The sequence below is a fragment of the Hypanus sabinus genome, chromosome 6, assembly GCF_030144855.1.
Source record: "Hypanus sabinus isolate sHypSab1 chromosome 6, sHypSab1.hap1, whole genome shotgun sequence".
In the NCBI taxonomy this organism is placed as follows: domain Eukaryota; kingdom Metazoa; phylum Chordata; class Chondrichthyes; order Myliobatiformes; family Dasyatidae; genus Hypanus; species Hypanus sabinus.
In genome coordinates, this window is record NC_082711.1 from 133,184,729 (window position 1) to 133,207,853 (window position 23,125).

A 23,125-nucleotide genomic window follows, 5' to 3' on the forward strand; every position below is an offset into this window, starting at 1 on the left:
CTCCTTCCACTCCTGCACATTTTTACTTGGACATCAGTCCTGAAGAAGGGTGACGGCCCAAAATGTCGCCTCTCTGTTCATTTCCATAGATGCTAAATTCCTCCAGTATTTTGTGTCTGTTGCTTTGTCTGGATTATTTCAACATTAAGAGTAGTGCCTCTCTTCTGCTACTGACTGGTATAAAGGGGTTGCTACATTAGTGAAGGATATCGAGAGACCCAAAATCCTTGTCTACCAGGGAAGCTCATCACCCAAGATTAATTCTGCCATATTTTATACAAAGTTGCAATTTTCTAGTGCAGATGAAACATTGGAGTCACTCTTCAGAATGTGCTATGATGATTGTCATCCACATACTGAAGCCCCATAATGGTGGTGGTGCTGATCTTGTTCTTGGCCTTGAGCTGGTTGAGTTTGAAAAGCCTGTTGTCCATTCTATACAAGATTAGGATTCCCCGCGGCAAGCCTTTACCGAAGAGGTAAAGGATGACAGCATTAAAGGTGGCAGTGATACGGTAAAGGCAGTGATACAGACCTGTCTGACTCCCAGAGGGTTCTGATTCAGTGCCACCATTGCTGTGTACCATGGCTGACATGCTACCATGCTGTAGCTTCGGTATCCATAAGCACTTGTCAGGACAGCTAAATCATGATAGTATTCACTGCAGAGCTTGCTAGTCTACTGTATCAAATGCTTTTGTCAGATCTATGAAAGCCAAGTACAAGGGTTGCCTTTGTTCACAGCATTTTTCCTGTTATCAGTGGGCTGTGTCCGAGGTACTTCTAGATGAGCAGAAGTCACGCTACGATTCAGCAAGTACTTCTTCAGATAGTGGAAGGGGTCGGTTGACAAGGATACGTGCAAGTACTTCGTTGTTGCCAAGGCACAGAGGGCCCTGTGTCTTGTTTGCAATATAAAAAGACACAAGTCACCACCCAACCAGCCATTTATCCAACTCTCCATAAAAAATGACAATGTCATCTTTGAAAATGTAGACCATTTTCCTCACCTCGGCAGCATTCTCTCCTCAAAAGCAGACATTGACTCAGAGATCAACCAGCAGTGCTAGAGGAGCCTATGCAAGATGAAGGAGAAGAGACCCTGAGGACCACGACCGACATTTGGTCTACAGAGCAGTCGTTCTCCCTACACTACTGTATGGAGCTAGGTCATGGACCACTTACAGCAGGCACCTGAAAGCCCTGGGCTGAGGTCATGGACCACTTACAGCAGGCACCTGAAAGCCCTGGGCTGAGGTCATGGACCACTTACAGCAGGCACCTGAAAGCCCTGGGCTGAGGTCATGGACCACTTACAGCAGGCACCTGAAAGTCCTGGGCTGATACCAACACACAGATTCACAAAACATTCTGAGGACCAGCTGGAAGGACAGATGCACTAACACCAGCAAACTGGTGGAGACCAACGTGAACAGCATCTCCTCCACGATAAATCAGCATCAACTCCAATGGATGTCATGTCATTTGGATGCCTAACTCACATCTCCCAAGCAGATCCTTTATTTCCAGTTCAAGAAAGGTCTGTGAGTCCCTGGCAGGCAAAGATAACAGCAAAATCAGCCCAAAGAAATTCAACATTACACCTAAAAACTAGGAAGACATCACTCTCAATAGCTACACCCGGAGGACATGTGTTCAAGAGGGAGCTGCGCAACATGAGAGCGATCTCTGCTGTGTCACAGAGAACAAGTGACAGCTGTGAAAGGAGAGATGAACAACCAAACAACCAAACTACTACCCACAGCCATCACTTGCTCTTGCCCAGAGTATGTGGATCCCAGATTGGAATCTACAGCCAGTTGAGGACCCACCAATAGACAACTCCTTAGGTGAACATCACACTTGACTTGAGAGATCACACAACTACCACTACTAGTGCAGAGGGTAAGAGTCACAAAGTATATCCCAAGGCGAAGAACAGGAGATTCCCAACACTCATAAAATGACTCAACATATTGAGGGCAGCATGACTATATCTGATGGATATTTAAAGGCCCCATACTTTTATGGCAGAAGATTATTGGACCTGAAAGATAAAAGCATCTTTTTGGAAGCCAAGGTTGTTTCCAAAGTTTGTAGTCAGCTCAATGAAGCAGCAGCTGTACATTCAAAGGCAAATCAGGGAAAACTTTGCCTACCAAAGCTGTAACCTTTGGTAGTTTGGTCCAATCAGGAATCTGAACTACTTCCTCAGTCTGGCTTACATTGTCTCCATGCTCATTTCTTCGGAGATTCAAAGGTCTTGCTGTAATGCATTTACTTCTTGGACTTCATCTATAAGATACGGCAAAGTCAAGTCAAGTTTTATTGTTATTTAACTATATATGTGTATACTGCCAAACAAAACAACATTTCTCTGAATAAGGGAATATTCTCTGAATATACATAGCACACAAAACATATAATAATGTATGGAAATAACGATGAACTCTATGGATGGATTACACAAAAATAAAGTGCATACATTAAATATTGTAAGATATGGAACAGGTTAATCAGTGACACTTTGAATACGATGTGGCCGGGAGTTCAGAAGCCTAATTGCCTGAGGGAAGAAACTGTTTCTCATCCTGATAGTTCTTGTTTTTATCGATTGGCGTCTCCTGCTAATGGTGGAAAGTGAAAGAGGAAGATGGATGGATGAGTGGGATTGTTGATAATACTAAGGGCCCTGCATATGCAGCGCTCTTGATAAATGTCCCTGATGGATGGTAGGGAGACCCTTATGATTCCAGTCCTTGGTAGGGACTTTCCGTACAATGCTCGGCTGCTGTCACACCAGATGGAGATGCAGCTTGTCAGGACGCTCTCAGTGGTGCTCCTATAAAATGCAGTTAAGATGTTGGGGTGGGGGAGCCTCGCTTTCCTTAATCTCCTTAGGAAGTGGAGGCGCTGCTGGACCTTCTTGTTCAGGGAGGGACCAGGTAATATTAAGGGACCAGGTGAGGTCATCTGTGATGTGAACTCCCAGGAACTTGGTGCACTTCACTCTCTCTATGGAAGAGCCATGTATTTGTAGAGGGGAATGGTTCATCTGCACCTTCGTGAAGTCCACAATGATTCCCTTGGTCTTCTGCACATTAAGGCTTAGACTGTTCTTCTCACCCCAATCCACTTCCTCTCTGTACTTCGACTCATCCTTGGTGTTGATGAGGCCAATCACTGACTGTCATGTCATCTACAGACTTGATGACAGTTCCAGTGTTTGAATGGTGATGGGTGTGGATGAAAAAGATATTATCCTGAATCAGTGCCAATGAAATGACAGCAGCTTGCATTTTAGCAGCAGCTTTAATGAAGTAGAAGGCCCCAGGATATTGCATAGGAGATTTATCAAACAACATCTGACACCAGGCCAAAGTAAGTTTTGTAGTGCAGAGCGACCACTGAGGTGAAAACCATGAAAATATCCTTCATAAATTTAGCAGTAAGGCCTTAACTACATATAAATCTTAAGATATCAGGGCAGTGTCAGGTCAGAGGTAGCCACAGTATTTATGAAGAGAAGAGAAGCTAGAAATTGACTGGATATTTTTGAATCTAAAGGAGTGTCTTGTGTTGTTCATGCGGCCCTGTCATATGTAGTTAGTTCCTCATTGGAGAAATGGCTTTTCATTTTTATTACAGTAATCGTGTGAATAGTTTTAATTTACTGGAAGATAACACTATAAACCAGAGTAACAAATTTGGAGGTTAAATTACAGCCCTGGAGACATGTATTATTTTGTTTCTTATCATCATTCCAATTCTAATCTCAATAGAGTAGGAATAATGACAGCTGAACTGGCACTGAAATAACATCGATTGGAGTTAACAATGTTGTTACCACAGAATAACAATGATATGCGATTTGCAGACATGTAGAATCAGAACTGATTGTGGCTTAGATTATAGGTTCAGAAACCCAAATGAGTCACACTAGACAAACTAGAGAAGGCTGTGTTCAATTAAGATTAGCGTGTTCTCACTGTCAGAATCACTAGAATCACAGCCAGCTTCATTCCTTCAGGTTTTCACCCTCCCGTTTTCTCCGCCATCTTTTTCAAGTGGTTAATCATTGTTGTTGAGCTTGGATGTTTACCAGCCTGGTAAAGGAGGTGAGGAAGGTCTGTGAAGATTGAGGGTGTGTGAGGAAGGCTGGGCTGGTGGTTCAGGGAAGCTGCTTTCTGGTCACGGCTGACAACAGCAGACACCAAAGATATCCAGAAGAATGCTGCTCCACCTCCTGTCCTTATGAAATAAAGTTGTTTGTTTACCCTTCGGACCTCTACTGGAGGGTCAGCAATGACCTTCGCACCATTCGCCACAAGTGGTACTTCCAAGTGGCTAAACATCTTAATTTCAATTCCCATTCCCTTTTCAACGTGTTGGTCCATGCCCTCCTCTCGCAGCAAGATGAAGCCAACCTCAGGTGGAGGAGCACCATCTTATATTCTGTCTGGATACCCTTCAATCTGATGGCATGAATATCAATTCCTCCTTTTGGTAAAAAAGTTCCCCTCCCCCTCACAACTTCCTCTATTCCTCACTGCATTTTACCTCTTCTCACCTACCTATCACTTGCCCCTGGGACCCCTCCTCCTTCCCCTTCTCCTATGGCTCACTCTTTTCTCCTATCCGATTCCTTCTTCTCCAGCCCTTTACCTTTCCCAGCTACCTGGCTTCACCTATCACCTTCCATCTAGCCTCCTTCCCCTCCCCCCACCTTTTTATTCTGGCATCTTACTCCCTTCCTTTTCCATTTTGAAGAATGGTCTCAGTCCAACACGTCGACAGTCTATTCATTTCTGTAGGTGCTGCCAGACCAGCTGAGTTCCTCTAGCATTTTATTTGTGTTGCTCTGGATTTCCAGCATCTGCAGACTTTCTCATGTTTATAATTTACAAGTATAGTGGTGGTTCCAGAATGTAACTCATTAACTAATTTAAGAGCAGCAGAGTGAGGTGCAGTTAGTAGAGCCACTGCCCCACAGCCCCAGGTGCCTGAGTTCAATCCTGACCTCCTGAGCTGTCTGTGTGGAGTTTGCATGTTCCCCCTGTGATCGCTTGGATTTGCTCCCAGTCTGCTGGTTTCCCCCCACATCCCAAAAATGAGTAAACTGGCAGATTAAATGGCCCTGTAAATCACGCCTAGAGTGAGGGTGAATCAAAGAGGAAGTCGATGTGAACATGGGGAGAATAAATCAGGATTAGTGTAAATTCTCAGCCGAGACTTGGTGTCCCAAGTACTTTATTTTGATATTGTATCACACTCTGCCAGAGTTCTCTCCTAATGACAACACTCCAACACCCATCTCGTGAGCACAGGTGGCTTTCCAAGAAAGTATTGCTTGATTTTAACAACTATAAAGTGTTGGCGGGTTTTTAATAATAAACTTAGCTACCATGTGCAGCAATCTAGGACATCTACCCCAAAACAGGGCATGGCTCCACTGAGCCTTAGGTGAATCCATTTTAGGCTCCCATGCTAAGGGAGGTGAAAGGAGATAATGTAATTGTCTCTTTCCTGAGAACTTCTTTCCCCAAGAAACAGAGTTGTATTCACAAAGTGCACTGCAGATGCTGTGGTTAAATCAAGATGTACAAAAAAGCTGGGTGAACTCAGCAGGTCGGGCAGCATCCATTGAAAGAAGCAGTCAATGTTTCGGGTCAAAACCCTTCATCAGGTCTCGACCCGAAATGTTGACTGCTTCTTTCAACGGATGCTGCCTGACCTGCTGAGTTCATCCAACTTTTTTGTACAGTAGTATTCATATCCTCAGTCTCATGGAATATTTACTGGTGACAAAAATTGATTGCTGCTATTGTAAATACTAGTCTTTCTATCATGTGAATTTTGTAATCCGTCAGATGTTGGCACTTTTTAAAATCCTGCATCACAGAAAAGAGGCTGAACAACTGGTTGTACCTGTGCCAACTCTGAAAACAAAACATGCAAGCTGATCTGCCACATTACAGCTCAGCATTTAACACCATTGTCCCTTCAAAACTAATCAGTAAACTCCTGGGCCTCAATAGCCCTTGTGCAATTGGAGCCTGGATTTCCTCACTTGTAGACCCCAGTCGGTTCAGGCAGGCAAAAACTTCTCCTCCACAGTCTCCATCAGCACAGGAGCACAGCAGGGATGTGTACTTAGCCCCCTGCTCTACTCGCTTTACACCTATGACTGTGGGGCTAAGGATAGCTCCAACACCATATACAGGGTTCCTGATGACACCACTGTTGTGGGCTGTGTCAAAGGGGCTGATGAACAAGCACAGAGGAGAGAGATTGAAAACTTGGCTGAGTGGTGTAATAACAACAACCTCTCACTCAATGTCAATAAGACCAAAGAACTGATTGGAGACCAGGAGAGGGAAACTCGAGGTCCATGAGCCAGTCCTCGTCGGAGGATCAGAGGTGGAGAGGGTCAGTAGCTCTAAATTCCTGGGTGTCACTATCTCAGAGGACCTGACTTGATTCATCATGTAAACATTATTGTGAAAAAAGCACGCAGCTCTTCTACTTCCTCAGGAGTCTGCGGAGATTCGGCACGTCATCGAAAACCTTGGCAGACTTCTATAGCTGTGTGGTGGAAAGTGTGCTGACTGACTGCATTACCATCTGGTATGGGATCACCAATGCCTTTGAGTGAAAATCCTACAAAAGGTAGTGGTTTCAGCCCAGTACATCACGGGTAAAACTCTCCCAATCAGGTACAGCAACACTGCGCTGTGTGTTCGTTATGCTTACTACGGTGTCTAGTCACATGGGTGGGGTCATGGTAAAAGCAAAGTGAATAAGTCACGACTTTATGCTTTGTTCTTTGCTATTTGCAGTAGCTGGGGACCAGTGGTTTTTACTGACTATTCAGTATCGCTCAATAACACTTAATTAGGCTCAGCTTACACTTGGGTACAATAAGGTTTCACTGCTTCAAGGTTATATGTTTCTTAATTGCTAATAAAGGATCAAAATACATATCCTCGACCTTCGGAGCAATAATTATTGGAGTGCGGTTGCATCATGCAAATATAACAAATCCAGAGGGTCCCCCAGCAGTGACAATTGTTTTGGACTTGGCTTGGCCGCTACAATCTGTTTCTACTGCCTTCTCAGGTATGGGTTAAATCCTCCCCATTTCCCACCAGTCTTTTGACAATAATTTAACTGTGCTCTAGGGCTGACAGTTCATCACTAGCCTAACCTTACACCCTGCTTTGAGATGGTCCTGAGTGCATACCTCACTGATATAGGAACCAATGACTGTTACTCTGAGGTGCTCACCCTTTTAAGGACCGTGTTATTTGTGCAACTGCAAAAATGTTTTTGTGAAATGTTCCACAGATAGTTTGGAGAGAGTCTGAAAAAACACACATATTTTGGTGGGTAAACTGTCCTCATCGGGTCTCAACACCTCTCTCTGTAACCGGATCTTTTGACTTCTTGACAGAAAGACCACAGTCCGCTCACGTTGGCAGCATCGTCTCAAGCTCCATCAGACTGAGCTGTGGTTCTCCCCGCCCCTGGGCTGTGAGCTCGGCCCGCTGCTGATTCAGGACTGCATTGCCAGATCCACCTCAAACGGAGCAATCAAGTTTGCTGATGACACAACAGCGGCTGGCCTCATCAGCAATGTCAGTGAGATGCAGTTCAGAGAGGAGGTAGAGCGGCTGGTCGAATGGTGTGGCACAACAATTTGGGTTGTCGTGACCAAAGAAAGTATTGTGAACGTTAGGAAGGTGCAGTCTAACCACACCTCACTAGGCATAAATGGCTCCTCCTTGGAGAGAGTTAGGAGCACCAAGATTCTGAAAGTGAACATAACAGATGATCTCACCTGGTCCCTCAACACCATCTGCTTTCCAAGGAGATTGAGCTGAGTGAGGCTCCCCGCCCCCTGATTCTAGCCGGTTTTTTACAGGAGCACCACTGAGAGTGTCCTGACTAGATGCATCACTGTGTGGTACATGAATTACAAGGCATCTGACTGCAAGACCCTACAATAGATTGCGAGGATGACCAAGAGGATCATCAGGGTCTGTCTTCTACCGATTTGAGATATTTATCAGGAGCGCTGCACGTGCAGGCCTCTCAGCATTGCCAATAATCCCTCCCATCCATCCACCAATCTCTATGACCCCCACCCATCAGGAGGAGGTACCGTGGCATTAGGACAAGGACTATTAGACAAGAAACAGCGACGTCCCCCAGGAAGGGCTATGCTGTTTACCTTTTAACTTGTGTGGTAAATGCGCTCATCTTATTAGTTTGTGTTGTGTGTGAGATATATGTATTGTGTTGTGTACCTTGGTCCAGAGGAACGTCATTTTGTTTGGTGGTACACGTATGTACAGTTGAATAACAATAAACTGGAACTTGTATACGCTCTGCATGCCCTGTAGGTAGGTCTGAGCTTTCTGTCCATTCACCGTAACTTCTCTTCCAGGAATTCCAGCCTCTCCTCTGCTCTCTGGTGGGATTTTTGCTGTTCCTTTTCCTTGCTCACTACCAGTGCTTTCTTTTATCAATAAGGTGTCGACAAATTGTCCACAGCCACACTCTTTCCCTAGAAAATACTTCCGACTCTAACTCATCCCACATGGAGTTTTCAACATTATCAATGCAAAGCACACAATGGACTGACATTATTTCACCCTGTCACAGACAGCCTCCTTGTTCCACCCCTCCCCTCCCCATCTTCCCTACAACATGGACTAATTTGTTTTCTCTCCTTCTCAGTTCTGATGAAGGGCCTTCAACCTCAGTATTAACCTGTGTCTCCCTCCACCGATTCTGGCTGGTCAAAATGGTGCCAAGCTGTGACGTCAGTCAAGTTCAAGGTTCAGACTTAGTTTGTAGGGATGGGTTTTGGGGCAGTTAGGGATGCAGAGTGCTGATAGGGAACAAGTTAGGGTGTAGGAACAGGGATGAGTAGAATTAGATGTCGGAGGCCAGGTTGGAGTGGTCCGCGGTAGAAGCCCAGGGATCCCCGTGGATGAATGTCAGGTCAGTGAGCCCCTTTGACAAGGTCTGTTGACTTCCAAGGTTGGCGAGTCCCCCGGGTCCTGGGATCCGATGTCCACATGTGGGCAGGATGAATGAGGGCTGGTGAAGCTTCAGGTTGGGTTGGAGGTCCCTGCAAATCTAGAGCCTGAGGCCTAGAGTTCAAGGTGGCAAGTCCTGGGATTGATACTGAAGGTCAAAGGCTGATGTCCGGAAGCCGAAGCCCCTGAGTTAGTTTGTCTGGAGGTTTGGAGGCCCAAAGTCTGTGATTCTGTGAATCTGAGCCAGGGGCTATACTTTAGCAGCCTGTCCTGGAGTTGGAGGCCTGCCTGCATGTGTGAGCGGGTTTGTTGGTTTTTAGGGAGAAAATTTTGATTTATTGCTGCTTGTGTTGAGCTGCTGAATATCGTGGGCTTGTTATGTTGGCACTGGAATGTGTGGCAACTCTTGCAGGCTGCCCAAGGACGTGCTGTTGTTAACAATGCATTTCACTGTTTGGTTCAATGTACACGTGACAAATACGTACAAGAATCTGAATCCTGACTTTTTCCAGCATTTCCAGTTGTTATTACACATTCCATACTGGATTCAAGGTTAAGAACTCACATTCACTTTTTACAAGACCAAACGTTGATTTTTATTTTAGTCTGGTTCATTTTATTTTCTCACAACAGGAACAGAAGATGCTGAAAAAGCTCAGTAGGGCAGGGCATCAACTGTGGGAACTGACAGAGAGCTAAAGTCTTGTGTTGAAAGACTGTCATCAGAATTGAAGGTAATGCTTAATATTTTCAATATTTTATGGTTTTGATTTAGATTTCGAGCGCCTATTTTTATTATTGCTTCAATCTGACCTTTTTTTCTCCCTGTTCCCGATTTGATTTACAACTCATTTGTTCCCTGAACAAGCTCATCAATTCAGTCAAAACAGAAGCAAGGCAGGACAGTTCATTTAATCATCCTGTTGTTGCGATGTCCATTGCCTGATGGTGCTAGCATTAATTAGTATTGACACAGAGCTTTTCCAAATGAGGCTTGCTGTGTAAAGGAGGGAGCAAAGTCACTGTGAATTGTGAAACCTGGCAGGTCGATGGTTGATTTATGACACTATAAAGATGCTTAACCCTCTTCAGCATTAATTGTGTTTGGTGCACTTGAGTCCAGCTGTGGTACTTTGTACTCCAGAGATCATGAAGCAATGCTACTTTCACCAGTAAACTCTTACAGACATCTCTATTGTCAGCTTGATGCTTCTAGTCAAAAGCTCAATGAAACAGTCTTTAGTGCCCCTTTTGAGACTCTAAAGCAAATAAGGTTCAGTCTGGTTAATGGGAACAATTGAACAATATCACTTGGGTCCAACGCTTATAGAGATTTATTTATCACATGTACGTCAAAGCAACAAAACTTACAGTAAAGGCTGAGATCTGATGGAGGTTTACAGGATTATGAGAGGAATAGATAGAATAGACAGGGTTTCCCAGGGTTGAAATGTCTAATACCAGAGGGCATGCATTGAAGGTGAGAAGGGGATGTGACGGGCAAGTTCTATACTCTGAAAGTGGTGGATACCTGGTATGGAGACAGAGCATATACATTCGGGGCTTTTAAGGGACATTTAGACAGGCATGTGGATATGAGGAAGATGGAGGGATATGGACATTTTGTAGGTAGGAGGGGTTAGTGTTTGGGTGTTTTTGATTCACTTTTTAGTTGCTTCGGCACAATATTGAGGGCAGAATGGCCTGTTCCTGTGCTGTACTGTGCTATGTTCTATGTAAAAGGCATCAGTAGCACAAGATTCAATATATTCTGGAAATCCAGAGTCCTGATGAAGGTTCTCAGCAGAGTTCCCCTCCACTGTGGCGTTCCTCCAGCCTTGCGTGTGTTGCAGTGAAGTGTGCTGTCTGTGCCAATGACCATCACAGCACATTGATGTGCTGTGGGCAGCCCACAAGTGTCACCACACTTCTGGCACTAACATAGCAACCCGCGTGTCGCTTGGAAAGGGGGAGGAAACCCGTGAGATGGCGGGGAGAACACAGAAACTCCTCTCAGACAGCGGAGGGAAGTGAAGCTCAGTATCCCAGACACTGGTGCTACTGTATAACGCTAATGCCACACTACCATGCATTGAGGAAGAGCTTGTCAGTACAGTTGAGTGAAGGAGCAAAGTGCATGGGAAAGGAAAACACCTGGGTTTGACATTGAATTGATTTAATGGTTTCTTTTTATTTTAAAACGTTGTACCACACCACCATACATCTTGAAGGGCGGCACCTAATCTGGAGGGGAATCCTGGCAAGGGGGTCTACTACTGCTCCTCAGGAGAGCTTCAGTTAGTTTGGCAGGAGCATGGGAACTAGAGCATCAGGTCAGAGTGTGGAGGGATGCAGATATCAAGGCCCATAAAAACAGGCAGGAGCAAAGTAATAGATGCAATGGGACACATGGCTTGTGTGTTTTCAGGGAGGAAATTTTGATTTTGATTTTAGTAAGGTGTTTGACAAGGTTCCTCATGGAGGTTCATCCAGAAGATTAAGCTGCATGGATCCATGGTGAACTGGCCACTTGGATTCAGAACTGGTTTGCCCATAGAGGACAGAGGGTGGTATTTGAAAGGACTTATTCCAGATGGAGTTCCATGATCAGCAGTCATCTATGCTGGGATCTCTGCAGTTTAAGACGTCCATACATGACCTGGATGAAAATGGAGATGTGATGGTTAGTGATTTTGCAGATGAAACAAAGACTTGTGGTGTTGTGGATCGCGTACATGGTTTACTAAGAATGCAATGTGATACAGATTAATTGCAGATATGGGCAGAGAAATGACAGATGGAGTTTAACCTGGCCAAATATGTAGGTGAAATGTAAAGAGAATATATTTTTAAGAACAAGACCATTAAAAGGGATTAGTCTGGACGGCCACTTGATTAATAATTTACTTGGTTCTTGTGTTGTACTGTTCTGTGTTCATCACGCCCCTCCTATCCTTGTGACCATCTCCATTTGGACCATTGCCCTTTGATTGTATTCACGCCCCTCCTATCCTTGTGACCATCTCCATTTGGACCATTGCCCTTTGATTGTATTCATGCCCCTCCTATCCTTGTGACCATCTCCATTTGGACCATTGCCCTTTCATTGTATTCACGCCCCTCCTATCCTTGTGACCATCTCCATTTGGACCATTGCCCTTTGATTGTATTCATGCCCCTCCTATCCTTGTGACCATCTCCATTTGGACCATTGCCCTTTCATTGTATTCACGCCCCTCCTATCCTTGTGACCATCTCCATTTGGACCATTGCCCTTTCATTGTATTCACGCCCCTCCTATCCTTGTGACCATCTCCATTTGGACCATTGCCCTTTGATTGTATTCATGCCCCTCCTATCCTTGTGACCATCTCCATTTGGACCATTGCCCTTTCATTGTATTCACGCCCCTCCTATCCTTGTGACCATCTCCATTTGGACCATTGCCCTTTGATTGTATTCATGCCCCTCCTATCCTTGTGACCATCTCCATTTGGACCATTGCCCTTTGATTGTATTCATGCCCCTCCTATCCTTGTGACCATCTCCATTTGGACCATTGCCCTTTGATTGTATTCATGCCCCTCCTATCCTTGTGACCATCTCCATTTGGACCATTGCCCTTTGATTGTATTCACGCCCCTCCTATCCTTGTGACCATCTCCATTTGGACCATTGCCCTTTGATTGTATTCATGCCCCTCCTATCCTTGTGACCATCTCCATTTGGACCATTGCCCTTTGATTGTATTCACGCCCCTCCTATCCTTGTGACCATCTCCATTTGGACCATTGCCCTTTGATTGTATTCATGCCCCTCCTATCCTTGTGACCATCTCCATTTGGACCATTGCCCTTTCATTGTATTCACGCCCCTCCTATCCTTGTGACCATCTCCATTTGGACCATTGCCCTTTGATTGTATTCATGCCCCTCCTATCCTTGTGACCATCTCCATTTGGACCATTGCCCTTTGATTGTATTCACGCCCCTCCTATCCTTGTGACCATCTCCATTTGGACCATTGCCCTTTGATTGTATTCACGCCCCTCCTATCCTTGTGACCATCTCCATTTGGACCATTGCCCTTTGATTGTATTCACGCCCCTCCTATCCTTGTGACCATCTCCATTTGGACCATTGCCCTTTGATTGTATTCACGCCCCTCCTATCCTTGTGACCATCTCCATTTGGACCATTGCCCTTTGATTGTATTCACGCCCCTCCTATCCTTGTGACCATCTCCATTTGGACCATTGCCCTTTGATTGTATTCACGCCCCTCCTATCCTTGTGACCATCTCCATTTGGACCATTGCCCTTTGATTGTATTCACGCCCCTCCTATCCTTGTGACCATCTCCATTTGGACCATTGCCCTTTGATTGTATTCACGCCCCTCCTATCCTTGTGACCATCTCCATTTGGACCATTGCCCTTTGATTGTATTCACGCCCCTCCTATCCTTGTGACCATCTCCATTTGGACCATTGCCCTTTGATTGTATTCACGCCCCTCCTATCCTTGTGACCATCTCCATTTGGACCATTGCCCTTTGATTGTATTCATGCCCCTCCTATCATTGTGACCATCTCCATTTGGACCATTGCCCTTTGATTGTATTCACGCCCCTCCTATCCTTGTGACCATCTCCATTTGGACCATTGCCCTTTGATTGTATTCACGCCCCTCCTATCCTTGTGACCATCTCCATTTGGACCATTATACTTTGATTGTATTCACGCCCCTCCTATCCTTGTGACCATCTCCATTTGGACCATTGCCCTTTGATTGTATTCATGCCCCTCCTATCCTTGTGACCATCTCCATTTGGACCATTGCCCTTTGATTGTATTCATGCCCCTCCTATCCTTGTGACCATCTCCATTTGGACCATTGCCCTTTGATTGTATTCACGCCCCTCCTATCCTTGTGACCATCTCCATTTGGACCATTATACTTTGATTGTATTCACGCCCCTCCTATCCTTGTGACCATCTCCATTTGGACCATTGCCCTTTGATTGTATTCACGCCCCTCCTATCCTTGTGACCATCTCCATTTGGACCATTGCCCTTTGATTGTATTCATGCCCCTCCTATCCTTGTGACCATCTCCATTTGGACCATTGTCCTTTGATTGTATTCCTCTAATGTGAATCTCTGGCTTCCCTGTCTTACAACCGATGCTGATACCCAAGGTTGTCTAAGCAACAAACTGTAAAGTTTGCTCCATAACCTCTCATTCATATCTTTCTCTTAAAAGTTCTGCTATGTCAAATGTCAGGGTGGTCTGCTCACCTGACCTGGTCCCTTTATTTGACTTCAGTCACTCTATAGTTGATGATTTTCCTCTTGGAGATGATACATCAAAACATTCCACATATAATCGGCTTTCATATCTCCTTTAATGCTTTGATAAAATCTGCTAGAGTACTACAATACAAGCCTTTAGTTTGAAGATGAATGTGTAAGATCCATAAGAAACAGAAAGTGTCAGAAATTGACAAGAGATTTTCTCTCACCTTTGACATGATTATGGTTATTTTACTTCTGATTCTAATCTGGATGGTGTTACAGCTCTTTAATCCTCTCCAAAAGATAAGACATAAATGTAATTTCGAAACCCCTTCCCCCTCAGGATGCTGCTCATACACGAAGTGTACTATGGAGGAAAGTCAAAGCCAAAAGTCGAAGTAAATTTATTATCAATGTATATGTTACCATATATTACATTGAGATGCATTTTCCTGCAGACGTAAATAGGAAGAAATAAATACAATAGAATTTATGAAAAAAAATCCTTAAGCAAAGACTGGCATACAAAGGGAATGAAACAGATGTGTTTCATGTTTGTAGGTTTAAATGTCACCAAGAATTTGCCCTGCTCCAGCCATGTAGATGTTAGGTAGAAAAAGGGAGGAGGTCCTGAAGAGAGATTTCTGGGAGTTGTGTAGGAAGCTGAAAAGCAGGACCTCCAGGGTAGTAATCTCAGGATTGCTGCCTGTGCCATGTGCTAGCGAGTACAAGAATAGCATGATCAGGCATACTAATGCATGGCTGAGAGACTGGTGTAGGGGGAAGGGCTTCCGGTTCCTGGATTATTGGGGCCTCTTCTGTGGGAGGTACAACCTGTACAAAAAGGACAGGTTACACCTGAACCCGAAGGGGTCCAATATCCTAGCAGGCAGGTTTAATAGAGCTGTTAGGGAGGGTTTAGACTTATTTGGCAGGGGGATGGGAACTGGATTGATAGGGCTGAGGAAGGGGAAAACAGAAATAAATCAAAGACAGCATGCAGCAGAGAAAATAGAAAGGACAGGCAGGAGGTGAGGCTTAATCACAACCAGTGGGATGAGTTACAGGGCAATAGAGGTGTGGTGCAGTAAAACAGAAAGCAACAAATACTGGACTGGAAATGTTATATTTGAATGCACACAGCATAAGAAATGAAATGGACGATCTTGTAATTCAGCTACAGATTGGCAAGTATGATGTTGTGGCCATCTCCGAAACTTGACTAAAGGATGGCTGCCATTGGGAGTTGAACATCTAAGGATATACAGGGTAATGGAAAGATAGGTTAGCAGGCAGAGGGGGTGGTGTGGCTCTGTGTAGAAGAAATAATATTAAATCATAGAAATGGATGACATAGGATCAGAAGGTGTAGAGTTATGAAATGGAAAAGGTAAAAGGACCCTAATGGCAGTTGTATACAGGCCTCCAAACAGCAGCTGGGATGTGGATTACAAATTTCAGCAGGAGGTAGAAAAGGCGTGTCAGAAAGGGAATGCCATGATAATTGTTGGGGATTTTAACATGAAAGTGGATTGGGAAAACCAGGCCAGTACTGGACCTCAAGAGAGAGAATTTGTAGAATATCTAAGGGATGGTTTTTTAAAAGTTTGTTATTGAGCCCACTAGGGGATCGGCTGTGCTGGATTTGGTGTTGTGCAATTATTCGGAACTGAAGATAAGCTTAAGGTTAAGAAACTCTTAGGGAACAGTGATAACAATGTGATCAAATTCACTTTGAAATTTGAGAAGGAGAAACTAAATTCCAATGTAATTTCAGTGGAATAAATGAAATTACAATGGCAAGAGAGGGGAACTGGCTGAGGTTGAATGGAAATGGACACTAGCAGGAAGGACAGCAGAGCAGCAATGGCTGGAGTTTCTGCAGAAAATGAGGGAAGTGCAAGACAGATATTCCAAATAAGAAGAAATTCTCAAATGGAATAAGGACACTACTGTGGCTGACAAGTGAAGTCAGAGCCAACGTAAAAGCAAAAGAGAGGGCATTCAAGGAATCCAAAGCTAGTGGCAAGATAGAGGATTGGGAAGCTTTTAAAAACTTGCAGAAGGAAACTAAGAAGGTCATTAGGAAGGAAAGGATGAATTATGAAATGAAGCTAGCAACTAATATCAAAGAAGAAGCTTTTTTAAGTATATAAAGGGTAAAAGAGTTGAGGGTAGATATAGGACCGATAGAAAATGACACTAAAGATATTGTAATGAGAGACACAGAGATGGCAGAGGAACTGAATGCATATTTTGCATCAGTCTTCACAGTGGAAGACATCTGCAGTATACCGGACATTCAAGAGTGTCAGGGAAGTGAAGTCTGTGCAGTGAAAATTACAACCGAGAAGGTGCTCAGGAAGCTCAATGGTCTGAGGGTGGATAAATCTCCTGGACCTGATGGAATGCACCCTCTGGTTCTGAAGGAAGTAGCTGGAGAGATTGCAGAGGCATTAACAATGATCTTTCAAGAATCGATAGATTCTGGCATTGTACCGGATGACTGGGAATTTGCAAATGTTAATCTGCTATTTAAGAAGGGTGTGAGGCAGCAGAAAGGAAACTGTAGACCTGTTAGCCTGACATCAGTGGTTGGGAAGTTGTTGGAATCGATTGCTAAGGATAAGATTATGGAATACCTGGAGGCACATGAGAAGATAGGCGAAAGCCAGCGTGGTTTCCTGAAAGGAAAATCCTGCCTGACTAACCCACTGCAAACCTTTGAGAAAATTACAAGTAGGATAGACAAAGGAGATGTAGTAGATGTGGTGTACTTCGATTTTCAGAAAGCCTTTGACAAGGTGCCACACATAGGGCTGCTTAGCAAGGTAAGAGCCCATGGAATTACAGGGAAGTCACTAGCATGGGTGGAGCATTGGCTGATCAGCAGAAAACAGAGTGGGAATAAAGGGATCCTACTCTGGCTGGCTGCTGGTTACCAGAGAAGTTCCATAGGGATGGATGTTGGGACCGCTGCTTTTTACAATGTATATCAATGATTTGGACTATGGGATTAATGGATTTGTGGCTAAATTTGCTGATGATACAAACGTAAGTGGAGGAGTGGGTAGTGTTGAGGAAACAGAGAGACTTAGATAGTTTAGGGGAATAGGCAAAGAAGTCATAAATGAAATACAATGTTGGAAAGTGTACGGTCATGCACTTTGGGTGGAATAAATAAACGGGCAGACTATTATTTGGGATTATTTGGGAGTCCTTGTGCAAGATACCCTAAAGGTTAACCTCTAGGTTGAGTCGGTGGTGAAGAAGGCGAATGCGATGTTGGCATTCATTTCTAGAGCTATAGAATATATGAGCAGGGATGTGATGTTGAGGCTCTGTAAGACACTCATGAGACCACACTTGAAATATTCTGTGCAGTTTTGGGCTCCTTATTTTAGAAAGGATACACTGATATTGGAGAGGGTTCAGAGTAGATTCATGAGAATGATTTCAGGAATGAAAAGGTGTGAGGTATGAGGAACGTCTGGCAGCTCTTGGGCTGTATTCCCTGGAGTTCAGGAGAATGAGGGGAGATCTCAGAAACATTCCAAATGTTAAAAGGCCTGAATAGATTAGATATGGCAAAGTTATTTCCCATGGTAGGGATTCTAGGGCAAGAGGGCATGACTTCAGGATTGAAGGATGTCCACTTAGAACAGAGATGTGGAGAAATTACTTCAGTAATTGGGTGGTAAATCTATAGAATTTGTTGCCACGAGCAGCTGTGGAGGCCAAGTTATAGGGTGCATTTAAGGCAGTGATAGATAGGTTATTGATTAGCCAGGGAATCAAAGGGTATGGGGAGAAGGCAGGGGGGTGGGGATGACTGGAAAAATTGGATCAGCTCATGATTGAATGGCAGACTCGATGGGCCAAATGGCCTACTTCTACTCCTATATCTTCTGGCATAAAAACACACACCTCAGAAGGCCAAGGAAAGTTGGCACATCCCTGATGGCTATTACCAATTTTTATTGATGCAATACTTGCATATCAGAATCAGGATTTTTATTACTGATGTTTTGTGAAATTTGTAGTTTTGCACCACAATACAGATGGAGATTCACACTGGAGAGATAAAATCAATGGGCCATTATTCAAATGGAGATGGTCACAAAAGAAGGGGGAGGTGACAGATGGAACAATCACTGCATTTTAAACAAACCGTAAAAAACATCCAAACCATGAAGCAATTCAGTGTCAGACTGGGAACATTTCTCTCTTCCATTCACTTTGTTCCTTTACTGAACGGTAATGGTGAGTCTTCCTGGACCCAAGTAATATTGCGCCAAGTAGTACCGTGTGGGACCAGTGGAAAGCACCCTGTCCAGGTGCTTCGTAGTTTGATATAGCAGCTGTTCTTCCCAACACTGTAAGAAACTACAAAGTATTATGGACACCATCCTCCCCTTTGCTGGCTCTGTCTATACCTCAAGAAAGCAGGCAACAGCATCGGAGGCCCCTCCTGCTCTGATCATTCTTTCTTCCCCTCATTCCCATCAGGCAGAAAATACAAAAAGCTGAGAGCACGAACGTCAAAGGCAGCTTGTACTCTGCTGTATTAAACTCTTAAGGATACCTCTTGTACACTCCAAGATGAACTCCTGATCTCCAAATCCACCTGGTTTTGACCCCTCCACTCTATTTTTCTACCTGTAAGGCATTCTCCCTGCAAATCAACACCATACTTGGCACTCCCTTTGCTTTTTACTGCCTTGGTATACTTGCATATGGCATGATCTGTCTGGATGCCACGATAAACAATATATCTCAGTAAAATGTGGCAATAATAAACCAATACTAATCTACAGCTGTTGTCTGTCATCAGGGAAATTTAGTTTGGTGGTCTATCTCCAGAAGTAATGATGCCAGGAAACCTCTTAAGAGTGGCTTGTAATGCATTAACTGGATGGAGTGTACTTTTTACCACCCTGCCTGCCCTCTGTAGAAGGAGACTGCTCTGAAGCCCAAGAGAAATAGCAGAAGAAATTGTCTGTTTTTGCTGCTATGCTTCTATCAACCTTTTGCCAGAAGTATGATAGGAGATTAAGAGGATTCTCCCTCTGTGGAAATGTTATCACTGAAACTTTTCAATTCTCTTTGAGCACAAGATGTGACTCTGATTTAAGACGTTTTGATGTTGCTTTGCTTGCATTCTGGTTTGGCCTTGTAACGGTGACCCTTTTTTGTATCCGGTTTGAATCATCTGCTGTTTCCCTCTCATGATCTTGGATATTATTCAATTGAACCTCTGCCAACAAACCCTGCAGAGCATCTTTTAAGGACACCACATGAATCGGCTCATTGAGCTTACTGTTTGCTGGCTGTTGAATGAAAGTGCAACCAAATTTATGCTAATTGAGTTTGGAGTATTTAAAAGAGAATGGAGAGCAGCAATAGAATTACTGGAGCAGGTACTGTCCCGTTCACTGGTGGATGAGTTGAGCCAATTAGATATGGTTACATAGTACAGTAGTTCCCTCTGCGTTTGTTCTTCTACCCCTCTTCCACTTTGCCTCACTCTTTCTGCTCATGGGAGCCTGCAGTACTTCCACTCCCAGCTAACAATCAGCACCGTCACTCTCTCCCGATGTCACCCTTCCCCGTTCACCTTATCTTCTCTGTTTCCCCCTGCACAATATCTTGTTCTAAATCCCAGACGGCAAACCAGGACACCAGTCCACACCTGCTTATTAATCAGCTTTTGAAATTTGCACTCTGAGTTTTGACAATTTGTTGTATTCTTTTATAGATCTGTTGGCTAGTTAATTACGCATAATGTGCTGGAGGAACTCAGTAGGTCAGGCAGCATCCATGGATAGAAATAAACAGTTGACGTTTCATGCTGCAACCCTTCATCAGGATTGGCTTGTTGGCTGGTTAATCTACAGGTCAAACCACCTATTAGGTTAATCACAAATGACTTGCACTTACACCTCCTGTACCTAATAAAGCGACCACTAAGTTTATGTTCATGGTCTTCTGTTGCTGTAGCCCATAGACTTCAAGATTTGACATATTGTGCATTCAGTGATGCTCTTCTGCACACACTGTCGTAATGCATAGTTATTTGAATTACTGTTACACAGTGGTGAGCACACTATACAGTACAGGTGACCCAGCTTCATTTCTCACTACTGCTTGCAAGGAGTTTGTACATTCTCCCTGTGACTGTGTGGGTTTCCTCCCACAGCCCAAAGACATACTGGGTTGGCAGGTTAATTGGTCATTGTAAATTGTCCCAAGATTAGGCTAGGATTAAGTCAGGGGATTGCTGGGTGACACGGTTCGAAGGACTGGAGGGTCCGATTCCACGCTATATCCCAATAAATAAATTCAAGTCTGCTTGAACCAGGCTGGGCATTCTCCTCTGACCTGTGTCATTAGCAAGGCATTTTGCCAGCTGAACTGCTACTCAATGGATTTTTTACACCATTCTCTGTAAACTCAATAGACTGTTGTGCATGAAAGTCCCAGGAGATCAACAGTCAATGAGATACTCAAACCACCCTGTCTGGCACCAACAATTATTCCACAGTCGAAGTCACTTAGATCACGTATTTTCCCCATTCTGATATTTGGTTCGAACAGCAACTGAACCTTTTGACCATGTCTGCATGCTTATATGTACTGAGTTGCTGCAAGGTGATTGGCTGATTAGATATTTGCACTAACAAGCAGCTGTACCTAATAAAGTGGCCACTGAGTGTATGTGTCAGCTTTAGAAAAGTCTGAGGCCATTGAGCTGCAGCAACATTCAATGAATAGTAGATAATTTACAACACAGGATGATTTCCAGCCCATCATTCTCATGGTTGAAGGATGGGCGCCCAGTCTAATCCCACCTTCCAGCACGATTGTGCAGACTTGCAGGCCACGAGTCCGGGTGTGGTTTAAATATGAGGAGGGTTTCTGTCTATCCCACTCCCACAGGCAGTGAGTTCTGGACCATATCCTCTGGAAGGGAAGAAAATCTTCACCTTCCTCCTAATCCTAATGGCCATCACTTTAAATCTCCCTGATTTCAACTCCTTTGCCAAGGGGAACAGGTTTTTCTTGTTGATCTATGCCCTCACAATTTTATACACATCGTTAGGTCTCCTCTCAATCACTTCTGCTCTGAAGAAAACAACCTCAGCTTATGCAATCTTTCCTTACCAGTCGAGACAACATTCTCATGAATCTCCCTGTTGCATTTCCTCTACAATCACATCTTTCATGCAGTGTGGACACCCCAGAACAGTACATAGTACACCGACTGTGGTATTACCAGTGTGTGTACTGTTCTAGCAAACTTCCCTGCTCCTGCATTCTATGCCTTGACTCATGAAGGAAAACATTGAGTGCCCCTTTTCGACTACATTGATCTAATCTGCTGCCCTTACGGCTCTGTGGGAGTCCACTCTGTTCCTCCACATCACACCATACTAAATCCCATTATTTCTTTGCTGCATGTCCACTCATTCACTGCATCACATTGCCTACATTGACTTGTATTTGCCATTTTTCAACTGACAGACCATATTGCCTCCACCTTTGTGCAGACCTAAGCTGTGCTCCTCCTGGTCAACCACACAGCCAGCATTTGCTAACTGCAACTTCATCATTCCTGCAATATTCAGATCTGATATCCTCAACAAATTCATGTTGGATGTCTCCCTGATGAGTATCTGTCTTTCTAAACTGTGTTGGGTATTTATTGGAATCATTCTAAGAGACAACATAAGGTGGTTTGCACTTACTTGATTTAGCTCTTCCTCTTTCATTTTACAATGGTCCAGTGATAGACCTCCCTCACCCCCAGTCCCTACAGACAGGGATGTATGAGCTCTTAAGAAAAAATCCACTGCAATTGCCTACCTTGCTTCTCTTAATAACCTGGATGTACTTCATCAGGAATATCTCTTATATTTTCAGACATCCTAAGCTTCTTAATACTTCTCCTATAGTGAAGTTTATCCTCTCCGATATTTCATACACCTCTTATTTAACTACAGCACTTGAAATTTCTGCTCATGTAGGACTGAATGGTGAACAAATACTCTGTCTAATCAATGCCTGCAGTCCTGATGCAGGGTTTAACCTGAAATGTCAATGATTTCTTTCCTCCCACAGATACTGCTTGACCCTCTGTGTTCCTCCTGCAGACTGTTGTAGAAGAAGTCTCTTCCTTTTAATCATGGATAAAGGCACACAGCATGGAATTTCTGTCTTTGTGTCTGTGGAGCTACACCTTCAGCTGCTTCATCAATGGCTTCGCTTTGATCATGTCAGAACCGAGGACATTCACTGATAATTGCACAAAGTCAAACATTATTTGCAACTTCTTAGCAAATGAAACAGTCCATACATGCAGACAGAAAGACCTAAGCAACGTTTGGGCATGGGTTATAGAGTGGGCAATGTCAAGTCAAGTTTATTGTCAGTTAACAATATGCATAAATGCTGTCAAACAGGATAACGTTTCTCTGAACCAGGGTGCAATGTTTGCATTGTACCAGAGCAGCTGACCATATTCAATGACATTACCATTACCAAAGGTTCCCATCATATAGGAACATAGAAACATAGAAAACCTATAGCACAATACAGGCCCTTTGACCACAAGGTTGTGCCAAACATGTCCCTACCCTAGAAATTACTATGCTTACCTCTATTACTAGCCCTTTATTTTTCTAAGCTCCATGTACCTATCCAAAAGTCTCTTAAAAGACCCTACCGTATCCACCTCCACCTCCTTTGCTGGCAGCCCATTCCATGCACTCACCACTCGGAGTA